Source organism: Mobula hypostoma, chromosome 3, assembly GCF_963921235.1.
Source record: "Mobula hypostoma chromosome 3, sMobHyp1.1, whole genome shotgun sequence".
Taxonomy (NCBI): Eukaryota; Metazoa; Chordata; class Chondrichthyes; order Myliobatiformes; family Myliobatidae; genus Mobula; species Mobula hypostoma.
In genome coordinates, this window is record NC_086099.1 from 98,412,727 (window position 1) to 98,433,756 (window position 21,030).

General features: G+C 42.6%; 1 protein-coding gene across 3 annotated transcripts in view; it reads right to left on the minus strand.

Annotated features, from left to right (window-relative positions):
- The window catches only part of arhgap24 (Rho GTPase activating protein 24), a 705,958-nt gene that overhangs the window by 409,863 nt on the left and 275,065 nt on the right, over positions 1-21,030 (minus strand). The window lies entirely within an intron of this gene.

The window sequence follows — 21,030 nt, forward strand, 5'->3', positions numbered from 1 at the left end:
ACAACCTGTCTCTGAATGTGAACAAAACAAAAGAGATGGTTGTTGACTTCAGGAAGGCACAGAGCGACCATTCTCCACTGAACATCGACGACTCCTCTGTAGAGATTGTTAAGAGCACCAAATTTCTTGGTGTTCACCTGGCAGAGAATCTCACCTGGTCCCTCAACACCAGCTCCATAGCAAAGAAAGCCCAGCAGCGTCTCTACTTTCTGCGAAGGCTGAGAAAAGTCCATCTCCCACCCCATTCTACAGAGGTTGTATTGAGAGCATCCTGAGCAGCTGCATCACAGCCTGGTTCGGAAATTGCACCGTCTCGGATCGCAAGACCCTGCAGCGGATAGTGAGGTCAGCTGAGAAGATCATCTGGGTCTCTCTTCCTGCCATTACAAACATTTACACCACACACTGCATCCGCAAAGGAAACAGCATTATGAAGGACCACACGCACCCCTCATACAAACTCTCCTTCCTCCTGCCATCTGGCAAGAGGCACCAAAGCATTTGGGCTCTCATGACCAGACTATGTGATAGTTTCTTCCCCCAAGTCATCAGATTCCTCAATATCCAGAGCCTGGACTGACACCAACCTACTGCCCTTTACTGTGCCTATTGTCTTGTTTATTATTTATTGTAGTGCCTGCACTGTTTTGTGCACTTTATGCAGTCCTGGGTAGGTCTGTAGTCTAGTGTAGTTTTTGTGTTGTTTTATGTAGTTCAGTGTAGTTTTTGCATTGTTTCATGTAGCACTATGGTCCTGAAAAATGTTGTCTCGTTTTTACTGTGTACTGTACCAGCAGTTATGGTCGAAATGACAATATAAAGTGACTTGACTTGAAGACTTTGCTCCTTTTAAAAACAAACATTCCATTACTTGCTGTACATCTAAGTCAATTTATTTATCATGAACAAGGTCACCCATATCCCTCTATATTCCTCATTTGAAAATATTCTTATTTTTCTATCCTTACAGCCAAAGTGGATAAGCTTCCAATACTATATTTCATCTTTCAGTAATAGCCAATTACTCAAACTATTTATCTCCATTTGTAGATTCAAGTATCTTACAAACAATTTGCTTTGCAACTTATCTTTGCATCATTTATAAATCTGGTTACAAAACACTCTGTTCCCGTCTCCCAATCACAACATAGATTATAAATAGGGTCCAGGCACCGACATGCTACTCGGTAAACTCTGCCAATATGAAAATCAACCACTTATCTCCTGTTCATCAGCTAGCTGTCTATCAATGATAACACATTCCAGCAAAACAATGAACCTTACCTTTTATGAGGCATCAGAGTGATTATCCACTGGAATTCTAATGCACTGGGTCCTCTTTTCCTAAACTGCTTGATACATCCTCAAATTACTCTAATAAGTTCACTAAACATGAGTTCCATGTCATAGAGCTGTGTTCTCCTTGAATTTCTCCTTGAATTTATTGTGCATTAAAAAAAATCCTTTGACATCTTTCTTAAACAGGATTCCCCCATTTTCTCCAATGACAGGTGTTGGGCAATTGCATTGAGCCTCCTTGCATGCATAGCAGTGCATCTTTGTGGTTTTCCAATATTTTGGGAATTTTCTAGACACTGCAAAGTTCTAGAAGTTTATAACCAAAGCATCCACACTCATTGCAGCCAAATGAATTAGCACATGGTTATCATGTGAGGCGAACTTGCTGATCTCTGATCTCAGTAGTCTGTCTGGTACTTTTTTCTGCAGAAATGATGATTGCTTTAAATTCCTTTCACCCTTTTCCTCAATTCTCAATGGGCTGCTTTTAGTATCTGAGATAATCAGTACTGCCACCTCTATCCAGCTAATTTTCCTGAAACGCATTACCCTAGCTGGAAGCATTATTCTCAAACGGTCACTAAAACCGATGCCTAATGTTTTCAGCTGTTTCATCAATGGCTTTCCTTCAATCGTAAGGTCAGAAGTAGAGAGGTTTCCTTGTGATTGTACAATCTTCATCATGATAGGAGCTGGAACTGGATGAACTCTAGAACATTTGGGAGGGGTTGATTGACAGGACATACAAGGAGGTAGTTGCACCCGAAGTGTAGGAGAACACAGGTAACTGAGTGACCATCAGGAGGGGAAAGGGGATAAACAGCCAGTGTAGAGTACCCCTGTGGCAACTCCTCAATAACAGGCACGCCGCTTCACATACTGTGGGGAGGGGTGACCTAGCGGAGGAGAGACACAAAGATCAGGTTTCTGACTCAGAAGGGAAGGAGGGAGAAGAGGCAACCTGTAGTGATAGGAGATTTGTTGGTTATAGGGTAGCAGACAGGAGGTTCTGTGAATGAGAATAAAATTTTCAGATGGTATGTTGCCTCCATAGTACCATGGGCAAAGACATCTCGGATCAAGTCCACAGCATTCTTAAATGGGAAGGTGAGCAGCCAGATATGGTGGTCCACATTGGTACAAATGACATGGGTAAGAGGGGTGACGAGATCCTGCAAAATGAGTTCAGGAAGTTAGGTGCCAAGTTAAAGGACAGGACCTTTAGGCCGTGATCTCAGGATGCTACCCTTCCAATCACTTTTGGCCAGTTCCTCTTTCATGCCTCCTCCTTACTCCACTGGAATACTGATATGCCTGACTTTATCTTCTCCCTCTTAAACTGCAGGGTGAATTCTATCATATTATGATCACTCTCCCAAGGGTTCCTTTACCTCAAGCTCCCTAATCAAATCTGATTCGCTGCACAACACCCAATCCAGAATTGTCTTTCTCTACAAGTTGCTCTAAAAAGCCATTTTGCAGGTGTTCTACAAATTCCTTGTCTTGGGATTCAGCACCAATCTGATTTTCCCAGCATATTGAAATTCTACCTGCATATTGAAATCCCCCATCACTATCGTAACATTGCCCTGATTACATGCCTTTTCCATTTCCAGTTTTAATTTGTATCCCACATCCAGGCTACTATTCGGAGACCTGTAAATAACTCCCATCAGGGTCTTTTTAACCCTGAAGTTTCTTAATTCTATCCACAAGTATTCTACATCTTCTGATCCTATGTCACCTATTTCTAAGGATTTGATCTCAATTTTACCAATGGAGCCACTCTGTCCCCTCTGCCTGCCTGCCTATTCTTGTCTTACAATGTGGATGTTAAGCTCCCAACTATGATCTTCTTTCAGCCACGACTCAGTGATGCACGGATTGTCATAGCTCCCAATCTCTATTTGTGCTCAAGATCATTTACTTTATGCCATATATTATGTGCATTCAAATATAACAACTTTTAGTCCTCTATTCATCACCCTTTATGATTTTCCCCCATGTTACACTTCAGTTCATCCCACTGTCAGCAATTTTTCACTATTGTCTGCCTGTCCATCCTCTCATTCTCACTCCACACTGCATCTACTTATATACCAACTGCCCCATTCTCAGTCCTATCACTCCTGTTCCTAGTCCTCTGCCAAATTAGTTTAAACCCTCCCTAACAGCTCTATCAAACTTGCCTGCAAGGATAATGGACTCCCTTGGGTTCAGGTGTAGCCTGTCCTCTTATACAGGCCATACCTTCCCTAGAATAAATTCCAGTAATCCAGAAACCTGAAACCCTGCCTCCTGCAACTTTGGGGTGACTACCTCCCTGTGAGTCCTAACTTTCAACTCCTCATTCTCCCGTATGAGCCAAGGGTCATCAAGCCACAGTTTCATTTCCTTAACACCATCTCAAAGGAGCTGCAGTTCAATGCACTTAATGCAGATGTAGTTATCAGGGACTGGAGGTCTCCTGGAGGTTCCACATCTCACAGAAAACACCTACCACTAACTCTGGATCCACTCTCAGTGCACTGGCTACTTTATGTACTGATAGACAAAGAAATAGAAAACAAACTTACAGGAAACTTACTTGCCCAAGTCTGTTCTCACCAAAGCCCACTGAGTCAAAGCCTCACTCTCTAATACTGGTCCACTCCAACAATGGCTGCTCTGCTTACACCTCCCTTCTTTTTAATAGGCTCAAATAAAACTCACTCCCGATGACAGTTGTGCTTTTCAAATGGCCCCTGCCTTACAACAATGTCTCTCTCCCTCCCTTCCCCACTCACTCTCTCTCTCTCATTTGCTACTTCAAATTATGACTCACTCCTGACGAGACTTGTTCTTTTCAAACGGCTCCCGCCTTTCAATGATGGAACATCCACTATCAATATCCTGAAGGGTTATCATTGACCAGAGACTGATCTGTAGTAGCCATGCACATCATGTGGCTTCAAGAGCAGATCAGAAGCTCAGAATTTTGCGGCGATTGACTTTCCTCCTAACTCCCCAAAGCCAGTCACCTTCCACAAGGAATACTCCCCACTGGCCTGGATGACTGGAGCTTCAAAAACATCTCAAAAAGCTTGACACGATCCAGGACATAGTAGTGTGCTTGATTGACACCTCATTCACTTACCCTACTACAAATGCACAGCGGCAGCTCTCGAGTGCAACTCAGCCCCACCTTCTCAAGGGCAGGAAATGGTAACTTCAATGCTGGCACAAAGGCAGCATATCAGTAACTCTACATCATTAGGTGTTCCAGGAGATTACGTAGGTCACCAAAGACTGTTGCAAATTTTGTAGAAGGTGTACAGCAGAGAGCATTCTGACTGTTTGCATCACAGTGTGATGTGAAGCTGAGCATGTTAGACTTGCCTTTTGGGATAGTAATTGAAATAAAAACATCAGTATAGATTAAATTGGATTTGTGAGTGAGGGGAAGTACTGGAAGCAAAATGAGTGAAGACTGGGTCAATGCGATGGGAACTGACTTAGGTGGCAATATACTGCTATGGACGGTAAACACTACACACACTGAGGTGTGTTGAATAGCCTGCTGTGTGTATCCCACTCACACCTACCTGGACTTGAACCCTTCATGAGTCCCTAACCTGAACAGCTTAGCTGAGCGTCCCAGCATCAGGGTATAATTTGGTGGGAAAACGAGACAAGCATCACTGTAATTGTGAGATGACTCAATTCAAGCACAGGCCAATGAATTTGGTCAACGTTCCTCACCCAGTCTGAAATACTGATCAAAAGCAAATCAGAATCTGATTCATCTCTGACCATGTGATGTGAAATTCATTATTTTGCAGCAGCAGTATGGAGACAAAAATTCATACATCTCAAAACTAAACAAATTGTGCAAGAAACAAGGGAATATCAAGGTAGTACTCACAGGTTCAGAAACCATTCAGGAATCTGATGATGGAGGGGAAGAAGCTGTTCTGAAATAATTGAATGTGGAGTCTTTGGTCGGTTTATCCCTTCCTTGATGCTAGTACTGAGAAGACAGCATGTTGAGGGTGATAAGGGTGTTCTGTGATGGGTGCCGCCTTCCTGAGGCACCATCTCCTAAAGATGTCCTCAGTTGTGGGGAGGGCTTTGCCCATGATGGAGCTGCTAGAGTCTACAATGCTGTCCATCGGAGGTTTCATACCAGACTGTGATGCAACCAGTTAGGATGCACTTCACTGTACATCTATAGAAATTTGCAAGTGTCTTTGGTGACAAACAAAAACTCCTGATGAAGTAGAGCTGCTGATATGTTGCCTTTGTGATTGCTTTAATATATTGGGCTCACAGTACACCCTCTGAAATTTTGACACCCAGCAACTTAAAGCTGCTCACTCTTTCCCTCCTAAACCTTCAATGTAGACCACTGTGTATTCGCCCAACCTCCCCTTCCTGAAGCCCACAATCAGTCCCTTGCTCCTGATGACATTGAGTGTGAGCTTGTGATACCACTCAAACAACCAAACTATCTCACTCATATATGCCACCTCATTGCCACCTGAAATTTTACAAACAATAGACAAAGGTGGTATTGTCAGTGAATTTATTGCTGGCATTTGAACTGTGCCTGGACATAGTCATGAGCTTAGAGAGAGTAGAGCAGTAAACTAAGCATGCACCTTTTAGTGTGGCTTTACCTGATAATCAGCGAGGAGGAGATATTATCACCAATCTATGCTGACTATGGTGTCCAATAAGGGAAGTAAGAGTCCAGTTACAGAGGGAGGTACAGAGGCTCAGGTTTTGAAGCTTGGTGATAAGTACTGAGGGGATGTTGGCATTGAACAAATCAATAATGTGAGCATCAGTGAAACTTTATTATCTGGGAAGAAAGCACTCACACACTTCAAGTTTAATTTACAATTAAGAAGGCTGGAAAGCTGAGTTGAAACATAAGTCCACTTTGACCAGATGCTCAGAGTGAATGTTACGGCAAAATGGTCATTTTTCTGTAATTGCCAAATTGAATCTCATGAACATCATAACAGCCATTTACAACCAAGATGTACATTTACGACTTCTGCTCTATTTTTTTTTGGGTGGCTGAAAGGAGCTTCTTCTTAAAAAATATTACTTTCTGTGTTTATTCATAATGTGAATCTTTCTGGCGAGGTACCTCATTCATGTCTCCAATGGGAGCTTCAAATCGCGCCCCATATGTTTAAGTATTTAAATAAATAATTCAGGAGGTAACACCCCCAGATTTACTGAAAATATAATCAACCAGCTGTAACATGGTGGGAGGCTACTCCTAATGAAAACATTATTGTCCTTGTCTCTGCAGTTTACTGGTAAAATATTACTCCTCTATATAATGACTTTTTAATATAATGCTAAAGCCTACTGGATTAATACCAGAAGCTCTTTCCCATACAGAGTTTTTCTGTTGGCTCAGCACTAATTTCTGTCCAAACTAACCAAGGCACCTTATGAGTAGAATGTAAAATGCAGGAAATGAGTGCAATTCATAACCACAATTCACTTGTGGTCACCACAGCTAAACACAGGCATTTGGTGTAATCCATTTGTTGTACGCACGTCTTAACACTCTGTTCTGCAGAGGCAAAGGGAACGGAATACAAACAAATCTGATATCCTCACGTATCAAGCACTAGAAACCAAGGAGGAATCCCTCAGTGAGTCTGAGTTAGCACACCAGTTGAATATTCTCAGCAAGGGCACGGGAGTGTAGTGGTTATCACAATGTTTTGCAGTACCAACAACCCAGGTTCAATTCCAGTTGCTGTCGATAAGGCGTTTGTACATTTTCCCCGTGACTGTAACGAAAACCAACCTCCCCCGGAATCAATAAAGTATGACTATGAAACTATGACCACAGGGGTCTCCTCGGGGTGCTCCAGTTTCAAAGACACACCGGTTTGTAGGCTAATTGGTCTTTGGAAATTGCCCCATGATCAGGCTAGGTTTATATTGGGGATTGCTGGGTGGTGCAGCTCGAAGGGCTGGAATGGCCGCGCAGTATCTCAATAAATAAACAAACAATAAATAAATTCCTTGAGTATCTCGCACTTCACTTAATTAACATACAGATTACTTTTTCTTTGTAGATTTACCAAATAAATTATTTAAAAACCATACAAAAATATTGAGCTTCAGCACTTGTTACCAGTAAAACAAAAAAATCAAGATTGATTGAATATCCAGCATGGCACTTGTATTGCTTTGTCAAAGACCATCCAATGTTCTTATTCAAGCTCAGCAACAATGTCTTTAAAAAATAAAATTTTATTTTAACTTGCCTATATTTTAAATACATTATCTTGTTATTTAATGTGTTAACAAAGAAGCACATATTATTAAATCAAAATATTAAAGAAACATTTGTGCTAATGGTATTTGAATATAATTGGTTTCTTTTGTAATCCTATGCACTTCATTTTACATATTTAAATACATTATTCTGAGTAGGGGACCATAGGCTTCACCGGACTGACACAGAGGTCCATGGTATTAAAAAGGTTAAAAACCTGATTTACGCTAAGAGTTTTAGAATGGCCTGGGGATCTACATTTCATCCAGTGGCTGGTTGCAACCTGAGAATGTGGTGTGGGCCGATATCCTTACAACATTATCTGGATGAACACTTACATCTCCAAGTGCTGGTAAAATGGGATTAGTATAGGTGAGAAATTGATTACTTAATGCTCAGCACAGACAATTGTGTCCTCAAAGGCCTGTTTTTGTGTTAGTTCACTTGTTAACATCTCCTGAAATGCTCTCAGATCACACCTGATTAAAAGTCCAGTCAACTTTAAAGCCTTGCCATATTAATAGCGACCAAAATGGCTGGAAAATGTAGAACCAAGTAGTTGTCAGGTCATGCTAAAGGTACACATGAATATTGGACTTATGAGATAGGTCAGTGGTTCTAGAATTGAAGATCAGGGTGAAAGTTTGTTGTGTAGGAAAAGAGTCCCACCCTATCTCTTCCCACTCCCATGAAAATTCTTTAGGATCTCTTCGGTGGCCTGATATTTCTGTAATTGACTGGGCATTGCAGGTACTCAGGATATGTTAACACATTAAATCCTGAACTATAAAGCAGACATTTTAGAGGAAAATGGTTTGGTGTTGCAATGGGTAATTCACCTCCTGTAGTATAACTGCACCCTGCCTCGCCTGGTTCACGTGGATTGTTAACACTCCTCCCGCTGTGTGACCCACTCTCGCACCACACATGCTGAAAACTTCAGCCAGAAATGAAACAAATCCAATGTGTTAGTACACTAGGGAAGCACAGTAAAGGCACAGATGGAAACAAAATTGTAAGCTTCAGGGGCTTTGCATATTGACCCAGCAGTAGTCTGTTACACCATGTGAAGTATTGCCCCAAGGCTTTGGGAGTGTTGCGCTGCAATAGATAAAAACAAATGCATTTTAAATTAATATATCAGAGTTTATCCATTTACCCTGCGGATCAGTCTCATTAGCTTATGATTATGTTCATGTCAAAAATATTTATAGTACAGAGACAAGCAAAATCTTTTGCATGACAGTATGTTTATGTGCCATCATATATGTGCTATTTGTGTCTTCTGATGTCTATGACTGTTGATACTGTTTTGCACCTTGGCCATAAAGGAACTCTGTTTCATTTGGCTGTATTCCATATATGGTTGGATGACAATTAAACTTGAACTTGGAACAAGCAGCCATCCCAAACAATTTAAATACTCCCCTCATGGTTTTCAAAATGACAGTTCCATTTACTGTTAAACAGGGGAGAAAACAAAGTATGATCTGAAATACCCCAATCCTTGGTGCTTGACTCATCCCATTATATCACCTCATGTCAGGTCAGCTGCTTTGCAAATCCAAATAGCTTTAATCATCCACCATCTTTTCAATAATGTCATCGTTAACATGTACGTCTTAACTTACTCAGAAAGAAAACATACCTGGATAAAGTTTAAGCAGCACACATCAAAGTTGCTGGTGAACGCAGCAGGCCAAGCAGCATCTATAGGAAGAGGCGCAGTCGACGTTTCAGGCCGAGACCCTTCGTCAGGACTAACTGAAGGAAAAGTGAGTAAGGGATTTGAAAGCTGGAGGGGGAGGGGGAGATGCAAAATGATAGGAGAAGACAGGAGGGGGAGGGATAGAGCCGAGAGCTGGACAGGTGATAGGCAAAAGGGGATACGAGAGGATCATGGGACAGGAGGTCCGGGAAGAAAGACGGGGGGGGTGACCCAGAGGATGGGCAAGAGGTATATTCAGAGGGACAGAGGGAGAAAAAGGAGAGTGAGAGAAAGAATGTGTGCATAAAAATGAGTAACAGATGGGGTACGAGGGGGAGGTGGGGCCTTAGCGGAAGTTAGAGAAGTCGATGTTCATGCCATCAGGTTGGAGGCTACCCAGACAGAATATAAGATGTTGTTCCTCCAACCTGAGTGTGGCTTATCCCTCCCCCTCCTGTCTTCTCCTATCATTTTGCATCTCCCCCTCCCCCTCCAGCTTTCAAATCCCTTACTCACTCTTCCTTCAGTTAGTCCTGACGAAGGGTCTCGGCCTGAAACGTCGACTGCGCCTCTTCCTATAGATGCTGCTTGGCCTGCTGCGTTCACCAGCAACTTTGATGTATGTTGCTTGAATTTCCAGCATCTGCAGAATTCCTGTTGTTTGCTGGATAAAGTTTAATTTATTTTACATCCTGCCCCAAAATAGATGCGCATATGACAAATAAATTTACAGCTGAAGATTCAGCATGGTGAGTGCACAGCTGTTCAGAGCTGTTTCTTTTTCATGAACACTTACTAAATAAATACAGACAAGCACAGATTTGGGGCAGGAAGTTTTCATAATTCTGAAGTTTGGCTTTATATTGTGAAGTGCCCTTTACCAGTGTGCAGTGGGGCCAGTTGCTAAGACCATGGTGTGAAGAGGACCATTCACTGTGGTTGGAAACTGAGTTAACACCATTCCTTTCCTTGTCCATTTTCCTCAAGTCATAAGCGGCAAAACTTGGCTCAGAGTCAATATAGATTTAGTATGCAGCCAATAAGTGCCTCCATCTCTATTGCAAATGTCACGCTGTTCGCCTGATGGAAAGGCTCGAGCATGAACGATACTTAGGCAGGCTGTCCAGTCAGACTAGGCACCCAGTGCTGGTGAATATGACTTCAACAAAGGAGCCAGTTTGGATGTTTTAACAGGGAAAAAAATCAATACTTACCAGAAAAATTACTCCCTCACCCCTAATGGGTATCGTTCCTAACAACCCTCTCACCACCCAGGCTAGTCTAGAGCAGACTTGCAGCGCACAGCAGGCGGGACCACAATTGATGGCAACCTGCTGCACTCACTCAGCCTGGAATTTATGTGGGCCCAGCTCTTGTCAACTGGGGAACAGGAGGCACAGAAACAGGGGCAGAGAGGGTGTGGGCGGAAGCACAACAAGACAAGAAACATGCAGAGCATCTTTTTGCCTAGGTAGTCACTGAACAAGGCAGTGGTTCCAAAGATCACATTGCCAGTTCTCCAGTACATTCCTGTCCCATCTCATCTTCCTTCTGCTAGCAATCACTCTATTACGTGCTTGATTACAATTGCAGAATAAAGTCAACACCATTAATATTACAAACCATATGTACATGTCAAATAACTATTAAACAAACACCAACACCAACCAGCATTCTAGTTGTCCTGTCCTTGATGTGCTTCGGCCAGTCCTGCTATGACCTGACGGCTTGCTGACCAGCTGTTGGGGGGAAGCCATGGAAGGGGTCAAAGGAGGCCCTCGGCAACACCAGGCCTTCTGGCACGAACAGCATCAGTGTGGGTTAGCAGGAAGGAGACTGGCAGAGTGGCAGTGGCAGGATCACAAATGCTGTAATTCTGAGCGGACATCAGAGCACAGGCAGAGTTTCCAGCCGTTTGAGTCCAGTCTGGATTCCACCACCCTGAGCTGGTCGCCTGCCTCAGGCCCACTTTCCTGCACCTTCCCCACTCTGTGTAAGTGAAAAGGGGGTTGGAGTACAGGATAGGAAGGGTTAAATGGTGTATGTGACCTGGAAAGTATAGCAGGGGCGGGAACTAGACAACAGAACCGGGCACGGTTAGGATGTTGCAACGGCATGCTCATCTCTTAGAATAGAGGTGCTTACTGACCTGTACCTCTGCACGTGAAGCTATTGAGATACATGATGAAATTGCTAACCACAAAACTGTCATAAGCGTGGACAGGGGAAACAGATGCTAACTGAAACTATTTTTTTTGGATATAAATGTAACCTTGTACTCGTGCCAGGCAGAGTTGATTGTCAGACGCTGTAGAAGCGTATGGTAGTTACCTCTCCTCGGATCAAGTTGAATAAAGAAGTGATCGAGCGAAAACGTGGTCTCTGAGTGCTTCTCTCCGACTGAATAGTAAATTGATAAGGACAACTCCTTAATTTCTTTGTTTGACAGAAATCAATTAAATTCACTAACTGTCCCTCCACAACCCTGAGAGCAGTGAAATCCGAAATTTCGTCACCCTCATCTCAGTCCTAAACAGCCCACCCTTTATTCAGAGACTGTGACCTCTGCCTCTGGCCTCCTCAGCCGGGAAAAGACCGACCATCCTCCCTGCCTCTGTCCTGTTGAGGCACTGCAACTATTATGTTGCAATAGGCACCCCTCCCAGTCTAGATGAAGGGTCTCAGACTGAAAGATGACTGTCCATTTCCCTCCACAGGTATTGCCTGACCTGATAATTTCATCCAGCATCATTCTACAACCTCCGTAAGTCTCTCCTTGCACGGCAAGCCAAGGCTAGTGAATCTTTGCTGCAGTCTCTACATGATAATGACATTCTTTCTTGGGTTAATTACACCTAAACTCTACACTTTGTAACGCAAGAGATTTGTGCTTCATTGAACCCCTGCCACTGCCCTGCAGCAATGCCTTAAAATAACAAGTGGATATGTAACATGCTGTGAAAAGCCATAATATCTGAGAAGCCCAGTAACATCCACTGACACCCACACATTTGATGAGCTGAAACTGCCCTTGCATGAGAGCACAAGACATAGGAACATTCGGCCCATTGAGTCTGCTCTGCTATTCAATCATGGCTGATCTATTTTCATTCTCAACCCTATTCTCCTTTCTTTCCGCCGTAAACCTTGATGCTCTTTCTAATCAAGAACCTGTCAACCTCGACTTTAAATATACACAGAGACCTAGCCTCCACTGCTGCCTGTGACAAAACATTCCACGGATTCATTGCCCTTTGAGCTAAAGAAATTCCTTATCACCTCTGTTATAAAGGGATGGCCTTTTACTCAGAGGCTGTGCCCTCTGGTCTTAGATTCTCCAGCTACTGGAAACATCTGTCTATAGCCACTCTAAGCCTTTCAATATTCTGCAGGCTTGAATCAGATCCTACCTTATTCTTCTAAACTCCAGAAAGTACAGACCCCAGAGCCATCAAATGCTCCTCACACGTTAACACTTTCATCCCCAGGATCACACTCGTTAAACTTGCTCTCAACCTTCTCCAGTGCTAGCACATCTGTTCTTAAACATGGGACCAAAATTGCTCACAATATTCCAATTGAGGCCTCAGTATTACATCCTTGCATTTTATATTCTAGTGCTCTCAAAATAAATGGTCTCATCAACAATTGCATTTGCCTTCCTCACCCCTGACTCAAACCTCAACCTTTAGGGAATCCTGCACTAGAACTCCCAAACACCATGGCACCTAAAATTTTTGAATTTGCTTACAGTTCAGAAAGTAGCTGTGCCTTTATTCCTTGTACCAGTGCACAACCATGCACTTTCCACTCTGTATTCTGTCTGCCTCGTCTTTGTCCATCCCTCTAATGTGTGCAAGTCTTTCTGCCAGCTTCCTGCTTCCTCAACACCACGTGCCCCTCCATCTATCTTTGTATAATCCGCAATCTTGGCCAGAGTCATCAACTCCATCATCCAAATCATTGACGTACACTCAGTACATGAAGGAGGTACCCAATAAAGTGGTCATTCCTGGTCTTCTGTTGGTGTAGCCATCCACTTCAAAGTTCAATGTGTTGTGCGTTCAGAGATACTCTTTGCACACCATTGTTGTAATAAATAGTTATTTGAGTTACTGTCAACTTCCTCTCAGCTTGTCAACTTTGACAATTCTCCCCTGACCTCTCAATAACAAAGTGTTTTCACCAACGGAATTGCCACTCAGTGGATTTTTTTTTGTTTTTCACACCATTCTCTGTAAACCCGAGAGACTGCTGTGCATGAAAAACCCCAAGAGATCAGTAATACTTAGAGACATTCAAATCATTTCGTCTGACACCAACAATCGTTGCTCAGTCAAAGTTATTGACACTCAGTGGCCACTTTATTAAGTACACCTGCTCGATAATGCAAGTATCTAACCAGTCTATCATGTGGCAGCAACTCAATGCATAACATCATGCAGAAAATGGTCAAGTGGTTCACTTGTTGTTCAGACCAAATATCAGAATGTGATCATGCAACCGGGACAGACAGAAGTTGTCTGCAATCTCAAAAATGACGGAAGCACAAAGGTTAGGATAATCAGTAGGAAAGAGCAGAATCACATCATCTACAGCTCACAGATCAGGAGAGAGGGTTGGGTAAGAAGGGAAATAATGAATGAGAAGGAAGATTAGGTATAAATTCCTTCTGTGGATTCACCCCTGCCACCAACCAGATACGATGCCATGTCACCTGTTACTATGCCTGCCCGGCACTCTGCTATAGTGTACCACACTGTAGCTGGTGTGCCTTACCAATGCTGGTGCTGGCTATCAGTCACATTCACCACGAAGAAGAGAGGTGGTATGCAGCTAAGCTAACTGCAGTGTGTCTGGGTGAGGTGGCTGCTGCGGCTGAGTTCTCAACAGTGGATGGGGCATTGGGAAATGCGTGAGGCTGTGGCGGGGGGGGGATGGGGAGGAGACATCTGGAAGTGTAAGGCACGAGTCCTGATTGATAGAGAACAGAGACCATTGGTGAATAAGGAGTGTGCAGCACTAATCTGGTTGTGATCCAGATGATAGAGCACCAGCTGTATCATCTCACTGACTGACCTGTCTATAAGAGATGACCTTACATCACTGACTGTGGCATGTGCAAGATCTAGGACTTCTTGCAGCACGGTATCAACATTCTCACTATAGACTCATATTGACTGAAAAAAACTGTGTCCTCTCACAGTAGCAATAGGATAGTCCAGAGAGGCCGCCTGGCTGCTCTGATCCACCTGGGACCTGAAGTCTTTTATTGCCGTGTGGCAAAAATCAGGGCCTTTGTACTTCCCTCTCCAACTCGATCCTCAATTCCCTTCATCAGGAGACGACAGTCAGTGTGGATAGATCATAAAATCTCCTCCTCAGTGACAATCAAAACAGTCACTCTTCAAGGAGACACGCTCAGCTCATTGCTCTGCCCTCACTACACATAACGACACGGCTAGGCACAGTTCAAACACTATCCATAAATTCATCCATAAACCATTGTTGTTGGCAGGATCTCAGGTGGCAATGAGGAGGCATACAGGAGCAAGACAGATCAGCTGGTGAAGTGGTGTCACAACAACAACCATGCACTCAGCTTCAGCAAGACCAGGGAATTGATTGTGGACGTCAGAAAGGGAAAGTCAGGAGAATATGCACAAGACTTCATTGAGGGGTTGGCAGTGGAAATGGTGAGCAGCTTCAAGCTCCCGGGCCATCAGCGTCTCAGAGGATCTACCTTCTTCCCTAAATATTGATGCAGTCGCAAAGGCAGCGTGCCACTGGTTCGGCTTTGTTAGGTTTGGTATGTCACCAAAGACTCGTGCAAACTTCTACAGCAGTACAGTGGAGGGCATTCCGATTGGTTGCATCATAACTTGGTACAGAGCCTCTAAACAAGGGACTGCAAGAGGCCGCAGAGGGTTGTAGCCTCAGCCAGATCCAGCACAGGCACAATCCTCCCCACCACTGAGGACATCTTCAAGAAGGCAGCATCTTTGTTTAATGACCCTCACCAAGGACATGCCCTTTTCACGATGCCACCATCAAGAAAGAGGCAAGGAGCCTGAAGAATGTTTTAGGAACAGCTTCTTCCCTTCTGCCCTCAGATTTATGAATGTTCCATAAATATTTTAATTTCCATTCCCATTCTGATATGGTGGTTTATAGATTCCCTACCAGGATGAAGCCACACTCAGGGTGAAGAACGAACATCTTGTATTCCATCTGGATAGCCTCCAACCTGATTGCATGAACATTGATTTCTCCTTCTGGTCAATTTTTCCTCCTCCCCTCCTCTTTTCTATTCCCCCCTCCCCCACCCCAGCCGTTTAAATCTTCTCACCTGCTTATCACTTTCCCTGGGTCCCTTTCTACTTCCCTTTCTCCTATAAGATTCCTTCTTCTCCAGCCCTTGACCTTTCCCACCCACTTGGCTTCACCTATCACCTTCTAGCCAGTCCTCTTTCCCCTCCCCTCACCTTTTAATTCTGGCATCTCCCCCATTCTTTCCAGACCTGAAGAAGAGTATTGGCCTGAAACATCGGTGTTTATTCATTTCCATACATGCTGCCTGACCTGCTGAGTTCCTCCAGCATTTGTGTGGGTTGCTCTGGATTTCCAGTATCTGCAGACTTTCTTGTGGTTATTATTCTCCCCCCCCCCCCCCACTATTTATCTGGTTTTGCAACTTCTAGTCAATTTATGTCCTGCACTGCTGCCATCAAACAAATTTCACAGCATAAGTCATTAAAGGTAAACCCAATTCCAATTCTAGCTACTCGGGTCCATGTTCTGCAGTAGCAAGCGGTGAGGGTCCCTGGAAGGACCACATGCTCCATCCACTGTGCCCCTCTAGTTAAAGAGGTGCAGACTGGTTTTAAACTGTGTCGGGCTGCCGGAACTGTTGGCAGCTACTCACAGCATCAAGGCCCTTGGGTAAATGGCTGAAGGGTTGAGGTAATCAACAGCATAGGTAAAGACAGCCGATAGCAGAGGTCAAGATAATAAGCAATAACAAGACATTTCTGTGGTTGAACAGGCACAGATTACATGTGAATTGCAACCCAATGCTTACCAACTAAAATCTACATGGATGCTTTCCTGATTACACAAGCATTATGACCCTCCAATACTATTCACATTGTTCAGGTCCAAGTCTGTATGCTAAACATGAGAAGGTGGGTTTGACTTCAGCAAGCACCATAGATCTGCACTGCCAGCAGGAATTGTCATTAAAATCTCACCAAGTAAAGGAGCCGCGAATGATTTTTCCTGAGACTAATCCTGACCAGGATCCAAGCTGATATCACTGCTCAGAAAGGGCAAGAATGAGACTTGGATCCTTCCTGCTCTGTGTGATTTAGTCACATTGGATATACACATGGAATTTTCTCTCCCCAGCTCTGCTGTAATACTGCTCATAAGGTCTCACAAATATGAAGTTTAAACCCATTACTTTGACGATCTCTTAGGTTACTCATTATGTGTTATTATCCAATGTCCCCCTGAGATTAACTCAAGTAGATAAAAATACTGTGATTCTTGCCAATTTGTACCTATTAACTAAAGAATTGTTGGGGCATCGTTGGCTAAGACTGCAGAGATAGGTTTTGCAAAAACTGAATGTTAGCTACAATTACTGCTTCAGAGTATTTCAATGAAGAGTCTCAGAAAATATTTACACTGTGAGGGTACATTTACAACATGTTCAAATTTACCATTGTATAGAGTTCAATCTCTAAATCAGGAACAATTGTTCTTCAATTATTATAAAATTTATTTACTATATTTAGCTTTGTGAAGTTATTCTCAGTTTCTCTCATTCCTCCGGTCAAACAATCTGTGCTCTTTTACTCAAGTCCTGCCAATCCTTCTTGTTGGGGATTGTTTGTAAATGGTGTCACCACAGAGATGGAGTCTCAAATAACACAGTGTTAAAATTATGAAATGCTCTCATGAAATAGGATATAGAAACAAGCAATCAAAATAGAAACTGAGAAACTGTTACAGTCGAAATTTGCTGTACACTGAATAGCTCTGTGCAATGGGCTAATGGCATTTTGCTTGTGGGCCCAATATTTGTAAATTCAGTAACACCCAAAGCCCAAGCCTCAGGGAGGAAGGAGGGCCTGGGTAGGCAGAAGGTCAGGGCGACAGTCACAGGTAATCGATCAGTGGAGGTGGAGATGAGTGGGTCATCACCAGTCATAAATGAGAATCAGTGGTTTGGTGTGGCTGTGAAGTGTTAAAAAAGGACCAGGTTGGTTGATTAGTAAATGGCAGGGAGGAATAGCATCCTATCAGGTAAGTTTAGGAAGCACTTGGAGTGTAGATTTTATTTTAATAGTAAGTTCCAACGCCAGCACAAAACCCTTCCAGGAAGGACCCTTTCTGATCTCACAGAAACAGGCTTCACTGTAAGCCATGCGCATAGGAATGCTCTGCAGCCCAGTATGACTGAAATCCCACAGGCTGAATCCAGATGGGCAATGCCGGAAAAAGCATGAGGGAAACCAGAGGACCCAGGAAAATAATGCTTACGTTTTGTTTGTCATTGAAATTTGATCAAACATGTGCTGGTACCACATGATCCAATTTCTAGGCATAAACATTTCTAAAATGTTGTAATTTTGATAACTTGAATATTGTGTTATCCAACTTGTTTTGCATTTTTGTATATTATTTAACAGAAAGACATAACAGAGGCTTGTTGTGGTTAGTGGATTTGAAGAAAAATAATAACCTCCCTTGATCTAATGAATACTTTATGCTTTTCAGCTCAAATGCTACTTCCCTTTAGTTTTTCATATAACAAACTCAGTCATGTCAGATTTATTATCAGAACCTAGCTAATCTGCTTAACCTTCCTTGATAACATATTATACTTTGTGCGCTAAGTAAACATAAAAAAAACCTTAAAATTTGAGCAATCATAAGTACCCTTTTGATTTAATGATAAAAGCATTCATACAAAATATATTATTTATTTGCTCAGACTATTTATCCAATCTTAATACAAATTAGTAAATCTTCTGATCAATGTGGAAAATGGACCCATGTTAAAATGAGGACTGAGAACTATTTTTCTTAAAATTAAAAACTAAAATGCCATTCAAAGCTTGTTGCATCTTTGCCTGTATCATTCTGTCAGTGTTACAAATGCAACCTAAATAGTGCAACAGGATTGAAACCAGATCATCATCAAAGTAGTTAACTGGCTTTTTGTGTAGGCACACGAGGGAAAGATTGGGCTATGCAGGGGTGTTACTGCTGCAGGAAAGTTTTGATCTGCAGAGTTACAACATGACTTTTTAAGTGACCTGCTACCATGCTTCAAAACCCACCATCTCTTGGCAGGGGCGAGCACAAACTGTAGCAGCAAAGGTACATTAAAGCCCTCACAAAAAAAAGTGTTCCATTTTGGAAATTTGAATTCCAGAGGTGCCATACAATGCACTACCACCATTACTTAGCAGTCTCAGCACAAATGACTGGATCCCTGAACTGGTGTTCTGGCTAGTGCATAGCTTTTCATTTTCCACCTCCATTCTTTCTTGAATAGTTTTGTTATATTTGCTACCTTTTGGGCCATTCCAGAGGATCTGAAACAATGCATCCACCATTTTCACAGCCTATTTTAGAATCCTCAGATATTATCAATCAGGTACAGAAGATTTATCAGCTGACAGTCCCATTAATTTCTCTGATGCTCGTCATTAACAACAAAATTCCGTATCTTCATTAAACCCTTGTTTCTCTATTAATTTCGTTACTTAGTATCTTTCCACGACAAAGATGGAAGTGATTTGACTGGTTTAAGCACTGGGCCAGATTGGAGAGGTTGGGACAGGGTAATTCAAGGTGGCAGGTCCTGGGCCTGGGAACGTATTGAAGCGGCAGGTCCCGGCTCCGAGAGCGAGGGACGCGTCACCGTTTGGCCGATTTAAACACCGGGGTAGATTGAAAAGGTCAGGGTGTCAGGGCCAGAGGCGAGGGACGGGCCAACATTCTGCTCACTGCTCGGCGAGATTTACTTGTCTCTGTGTTGAACTGAGGCTGTGGCCTGCAATTAACTGGCCCCAGGACTGGCCGTGACTGGCTTCGTGGCTGTGGACTAGCTTCAGTGAACTTCAGTTCTGAATGTTATTTTCTTACTTTTATTGTTTGCACAGTTTGCATTTTTTCTGCACATTGGGTGATTGATTGTCTTTTTTTAATGGGTTCTATTGGGTTTCTTTGTTTTATGGCTGCTGGTAAGGGGATGAATGTCATGGTTGTATATAGTATACATATTTTGATAATAAATGTACTTTGAACATTTTTAACAAGCTGGAATTTGGTCAGATAAACTCTAGACAGTAAAATGGATGACACATAATTGCCCTCTGAAATAGCGTGCCATCACTGCCTAGTTTATCATTGTAGTTTAAGACATCTTTTGCTGATTCTACAATTTCCCCAGTCCTCAGGTTTACAACCTTTCTTGGGAAGATTGCAAGACTTTTTAACCTGAAATAATCCATAATCTTCATAATTTTGGAATGTTTCCTATATTCTCTTTGCAAGATGCTATGTATACCACTTAAGAATTAGGAAAAGTTTCTTTAATGTTTGCCACCTTCACCTTGCACTTCCCAGGAGATTAGGAAAATCTCCATATAGAGATGCTTGGAGTGATCCTAAATCCAATACTGCTGTATTAATACACTCCTTCATGAGGCAAAGTAGCCAGTGACTCTCTGATATTATTATACCCACAAAGTAAGGCTCAAAGAAAAATCTCTGTGTACATTAGTTATAATTGGCACATGCTTTTCCAGCTGATGCCTCTTATGCCATTGACTCTATATGAATCTGAAAACCAGTGAGGTTGAAGTAATGAATTGTCCTCAAGGCTTTCAGCAACATCAGAGACAATGACATCATTGTTATTGGATGTCTTGTGAGAAGAATGCATGATTAGGATTATTCTAGTCCTCATTATACTAAAACTGTTGATTCAGATGGAATCTAAATCAATTGCATGTTCTGCTCTTGCAATTAATTTCATCCCTGGAGCTCTAAGTCCGTGCCACAACCATTACCATCACATCAATACTTTTTGTGCTACCAGACGCATCTACTGGGTAGTAAGGGAAAATAAGTCACAGTGAACTTCTCTAGCAGTAGACTGCCATATCACCAGTGATATTTAGTCATTTGTTGACACATTAATCGACAGAGGTAATGACACACTTTGACTAGAGCTTTGAAGAAGGCAGAATCTACCAACATTTTGCTGCTTTTCTCAATTAAAGGAGTGCACTGCATACAATTATCCTAACAATTTGCAGATTTGGCTGACATCACATTTTAGAAATGTGTTAAGGAATGGATTTCTAATAAATGTTCAGATCAGGACTATGTCTGTCTAGAGCTGATGTTATACATTGTATCGCAGACAGCATGGTATATCAAAACCGCTGCCACACACGGATTTAGAACGCTGAGGCAGACTGATGTACGATACACCTTGGCTTCCAGGCCTAAGTTAAATGGTGTGGATGTCTGTATGCATCAGTTTATTATCAGACTGAGAGTAGCTGAGATGTAGAAGATCAAAACACAAGTGCCTTCAGCTCTCCATCAATTTTACACAATGATGGCCCTGACTTTGCTGTAGCGATGACGGTAAAGATGTCAGTGTTCAATGGGAATACCCTGTGAAAATGATAGCAATTTCTAT